Below are 6,000 nucleotides of genomic sequence, written 5' to 3'. Positions count from 1 at the left end.
TCTGTCAAATATGAACTTGGGAAAGAGGGGGGCTTCTGGATGCCTTTGGACATGCAAGACTTTTTTGGGAGTGGGCGTGCGTCCCTGCGCCAAGTGCCATTCACCGTGCGCAAAAAGTTGACACGTTTGACACGCCTTTATATGGGATATGATGGGCATATAAGATTGAGTGGATGCAGCTCCTGCCTCAATACTATTTTACGCACAGATGGGCCACAGGATGAGGGTTTGGTGAACAGACTCGCGTATAGATTTGTTGTCGACTTGGTGCGTGCAGCGTCCTCAGGAATGAGTGGAGCGCGCATTTAGCTGATAGAGGATCTCATATCCTTCCTGCAAACTGTTTATGTGGCATTTGACCATGACGGGAGCTGCAGACAGCCGCCTCAGCAGCTTGAAGTCCCTCAAAGAAGGAGCCCAACATTAAGCCAATGTTTTATAAAGTCAAAAACATCAAACATCAGTCACAAGCCTTTGTTGTATTTTATTTTTTACGTTTATTAAACAAGGATAAAACTCATTGAGACTAAAAATATCCTTTTCAAGAGTGTCCTGGCCAAGCGACAGGGCAATAATTTCACATACACACAAGTTACATTCGTTCAAAAAAAAGAAAATGAAATCATATTTTCTGCGCTCTCAAAATGTGTATAAATTCACCAATTCCTCAGTCACCGATTACAATGTTCGGGGAGGATTGATTAACAATTTCAAAGTAACACCTTTTTCTAAACTGGAGATTAGACATCTTCAGTCCGTGAACAGCTGACAACGCTCCATGCATGTGTGGAGAGCTTGTTCTTAATTTGTAAAGCCAGAGATCAAGAAACACATACTTTTGGTCTTGTTAAAGCCTTATACTTAGTCTTAGACAAACTATTGATCCACAAGAGGTATTGTGTTGCCACATCAAGCAAGACAGAAAAGTCTGGGAACATCTATTATGTCAATTATTGCCTGATCCTATTTTTAAATGATGCCATCTTGAATGTAAAATAAAATCAGTGAAGGATTTCATGTCTCAAGTTACTACAGGACATGGAACATGAGCACATTGTGTCACTCACGGTCCTTTACTATGGGGATTCTCTTTCACCCTACTGTCTGACAGTTAGGTCAACTGTGACTCTAAACGTGAGAGTGAATGTTTGTGTGGTTTTGTCCATGTCAGCCCTTACACTGAGCAATGTTCCTGCGGAAAGTCCAAAGCAAAGAGATAACGCCCAAGCCTGTGGCATTGCTCGTCATCCTCAAAAATCACGTTTCCTAAACATGCCACTATTCTTTAATGCAATTATGAAGCAGACAAGAGGTGACCCGGAGCTTTCCAAGCGTCTCCTCGAAGAAATATCAGGGATATTTTTGGCACTGCCATCACTTCATGCACCTGGCCTGTCTGTAAGAAGAGCCAGTAGTGTGATGCCATCGGATATGAGCCCCTCCTCAATACAACAGGGACATACACCCTATTGATAACGCTATGACTTGACTAAGACAAATATAAGCATATACTGCTATACTATGTTCTGAGCTCACATAGGGACATAGCCACACAATCTGACTCCGCGGGGCATGGTGGCTTCACTGCAAGGGTCCTCGGTTATTCTGTATTCCAGGCTGGGTGTGGCTTACATGTTTGCAGGTTTTCTCAGCTTTTTCCTACCACGAATAACATGTACAAAAGGGTTCTTCTCTGGGGCCAGGACTCCCCTGAAAATGTGATTATGAAATCTCAGTGGGACCTTCCTGGTTAAAGGGAGGGGGGGGGGGGATTAAGAAAAAGGAAAAAATTGAGAAAGAAAAAGATAAAAAAGGTCAAATTGGCAGTAATGTTTGCTGACTTGACTTGGAGAGCTCATGTTGAGTCCAAAAGCAGCCTCTGGCTCGGAGGCACTAGAGAAGTCCAACTATTTCAAACATATAATTTGGTGTTCTTTGGAAAAATCCTGCTGCAGAGAGAGCCTTCTGAAACACTAACACTGTTTTTGTAATTTATATTTTATGGGACCATGACAGAAACTTCAGAAGAAATCATTTGATTATACTATACTCGGTATAGTATACATCCAGTTGCTTTGATTCACAGGAAAAAAACAAAAAACTAACTTTTGATGTGCCAGGCAGGAAGCTAAGCAGTGAGGGGCCTCATTAGTGGGCGACCGTGAGGGAACACCAGGAAGCCAGTTTGATAATGACGAGTGTGAGTGATTAGTTGTTGGTGATCGGAGGGGCCAATGGCGCAGATCAGCAGTCTCGCTTCTGTCAGTCTATCCCAGGGCAGCTGTGGCTGAATAAAGTACAAAATTGTAAAGTAACTTTGAGCATCTGGAAAAGTTCTATAATGCATTATAATTATCAGCACCGGTAGCACTATGACATATTATATACCTCAAGTAAAAAAAAAAAAAAGACAGTGAGTGGCCACAGTACCAGGTCTCTCTCTCAGTGAGTGCCCACAGTACCAGGCCTCTCTCAGTGAGTGCCCGCAGTACCAGGTCTCTCTCAGTGAGTGCCCGCAGTACCAGGTCTCTCTCTCAGTGAGTGCCCACAGTACCAGGTCTCTCTCTCAGTGAGTGCCTGCAGTACCAGGCCTCTCTCTCAGTGAGTTGCCACAGTACCAGGTCTCTCTCAGTAAGTGCCCACAGTACCAGGTCTCTCTCTCAGTGAGTGCCCACAGTACCAGGTCTCTCTCTCTGTGAGTGCCCACAGTACCAGGCCTCTCTCTCAGTGAGTTGCCACAGTACCAGGCCTCTCTCTCAGTGAGTGCCTGCAGTACCAGGTCTCTCTCTCAGTGAGTGCCCACAGTACCAGGCCTCTCTCTCAGTGAGTGCCCACAGTACCAGGCCTCTCTCTCAGTGAGTGCCCACAGTACCAGGCCTCTCTCTCAGTGAGTGCCTGCAGTACCAGGTCTCTCTCAGTGAGTGCCCGCAGTACCAGGTCTCTCTCTCAGTGAGTGCCCACAGTACCAGGTCTCTCTCTCAGTGAGTGCCCACAGTACCAGGTCTCTCTCTCAGTGAGTGCCCACAGTACCAGGCCTCTCTCTCAGTGGGTGCCCGCAGTACCAGGTCTCTCTCAGTGAGTGCCCGCAGTACCAGGTCTCTCTCTCAGTGAGTGCCCACAGTACCAGGTCTCTCTCTCAGTGAGTGCCCACAGTACCAGGTCTCTCTCAGTGAGTGCCCGCAGTACCAGGTCTCTCTCTCAGTGAGTGCCCGCAGTACCAGGTCTCTCTCTCAGTGAGTGCCCACAGTACCAGGTCTCTCTCTCAGTGAGTGCCCACAGTACCAGGCCTCTCTCTCAGTGAGTGCCCGCAGTACCAGGTCTCTCTCTCAGTGAGTGCCCACAGTACCAGGCCTCTCTCTCAGTGAGTGCCCGCAGTACCAGGTCTGTCTCTCAGTGAGTGCCCACAGTACCAGGTCTCTCTCTCAGTGAGTGCCCACAGTACCAGGCCTCTCTCTCAGTGAGTGCCCGCAGTACCAGGTCTCTCTCTCAGTGAGTGCCCACAGTACCAGGTCTCTCTCTCAGTGAGTGCCCACAGTACCAGGCCTCTCTCTCAGTGGGTGCCCGCAGTACCAGGTCTCTCTCAGTGAGTGCCCGCAGTACCAGGTCTCTCTCTCAGTGAGTGCCCACAGTACCAGGTCTCTCTCTCAGTGAGTGCCCACAGTACCAGGTCTCTCTCAGTGAGTGCCCGCAGTACCAGGTCTCTCTCTCAGTGAGTGCCCGCAGTACCAGGTCTCTCTCTCAGTGAGTGCCCACAGTACCAGGTCTCTCTCTCAGTGAGTGCCCACAGTACCAGGCCTCTCTCTCAGTGAGTGCCCGCAGTACCAGGTCTCTCTCTCAGTGAGTGCCCACAGTACCAGGTCTCTCTCTCAGTGAGTGCCCACAGTACCAGGTCTCTCTCTCAGTGAGTGCCCACAGTACCAGGCCTCTCTCTCAGTGAGTGCCTGCAGTACCAGGTCTCTCTCAGTGAGTGCCCGCAGTACCAGGTCTCTCTCTCAGTGGGTGCCCGCAGTACCAGGTCTGTCTCTCAGTGAGGGGCCGGGGTGCCATGCCTGGGCATGATAGACAGCTGTCCGGTCCAAATGTTGGGCATTATGGCAGCTCTTTCTGGGCTCAAAGGATTAGCTCTGAGTATTTGTTCTTTGTGATAACTCTCACATTGGCATTATGGTAATCCTTTGATTGTTTGATACTTCCACTGTTTGACAGAAAGGGGCAGGGGGCATTAAGGGCAGCTCAGAGGGCCTTCGTTCTGAGTGTGAGTCCTGGCAGGCCTTGTGCCAAATGCCATGTGGACAGTTTCGCAGACGCCGCTCAGATATATAAATATATATAAATGTGGGGGCTGGGTCCTGCTGGACATCAGTCCGGGGATTGGATAGCTCCATAGTTATTTAGCCTAGCAAAACGCGAGAAGGGGAAGCTAATACATATCCCAATTTAGCTATGCCGGCTGTGAGCCGGCTATTTAGAGTCATGTTCCACTGGCAGCAAGATTCGTGAATCAAGTTTATAATCTCTGGTGCATACTGTGCTTTATGGCCAGTTGTAATTCTTTATCAAATAAAAAGTTAATATTTGAATACATTGTTGGATTAAAAGAACTGTGGAAGTTTGAGAAAAGGAAATGTTTTTTTCTAATTTCCTATGAGAAATATGACCCCAATACATTCAAAATGATTAGAAATTATTACAAAATACTGTTAATGTTAGTCCTAATAATAAATACTTGAAAGACGATGCCAACTACTCCAAGGCCTGTTTTGATGCCTCACTACAGGGGAAAAAGGACTCAAGAACAAACACACAATTAAAGAGTCATGCTTGTCATTCTCAGCTGTATTCAAATTAGGGCTAAACAAGGTGTCAAAAGAGGCCTGGTCATAGATTCTCTCTGGGTGAGTCACTCACCCTCTCTTTATGCTCTCTCTGTGGCAGGTCACTCCTCTTTTTTCACTCAGTGTAAATGGCAATGTATCAATTTAATGTTGAGTAAGTTCTTGCCTCTAACACACTTTTGTCAGTGGGACGCCCCAAGCTTCTCCTGGAGAGCCTGTTTATCCACCGTTGACAAACGTTCAGACTGGAGCCCCTTCAGACACAACGAGGCCGTGCCATTTTGACACATGTTGTCCTGTGTGGTGGTAAAGCTGTCAGCACGCCTGTAAATTAGCCTGGCTTTATGGCAACTGACTCTCTCTTAAATTGAGCTGCTTTGGGCACGCTGCAGGAGTTTCCCAAACCAGGTGAACAGCGACCATATTCAAAGGCGAATACAATTTGAATATATTAATGTTTGCAATGCCTGTTTTTGTGTGAATTTGAAGACAAAATATGATTGAAAAAATAAGAGATACAACATTTGACACCAACACACAGGGGGAGTGACACACATTTTTGAGAGTTTGAACAATTATTGCACTTCTATAGAAAGTGATTTGAACTGGTTTATGGTTATAAGTATGTCTGTACACTTGGCTCCTGGCTTTGAGGCAAAAAAAATCTCACTTGTTGAGGTACTAACCAGGCCCAGGCATCCTGACTGGACATCGAGTTTATGAACTCACTGTCTAACAAAATTACAAGTTCAAGGACCTGGATTTCTGCTTGATATTTCTTTCAAAAACAGCTAGTGAATTGGCCATAGAGTTACATAAACCCTTATTCATTACCTGATATTATTATATGAAATTCTTGAATGTCATGTACACAACCTACAGTCCCAAATGTAGTGTATTCTTCATGAGGGCGTTGCTCAGGGGGAGAAATTCCTGGGTACTGAAGGTCACATTCTTCAGTTGCAGGTGCACAGAGTGGAGGTCAGTGGGGAAGCCTGTGCCAGGGAGTGTGTGCTGTGGCAGTAGTGAGGGCTGCTGAAGGAAGAATTTATCATCTCCAGCCTGGGCAAAATGGCAGTGACCAAGTTCACGTTGAGGCAGGGCTAAAGTTCACGGTTAATGATATGTTTCAGACTTGAATTCTGGGGTCTACAACCTTTTTACT

Source organism: Gobius niger, assembly GCF_951799975.1.
Source record: "Gobius niger genome assembly, chromosome: 12".
NCBI lineage: Eukaryota > Metazoa > Chordata > Actinopteri > Gobiiformes > Gobiidae > Gobius > Gobius niger.
Note: the sequence above shows the minus strand (reverse complement) of the source record.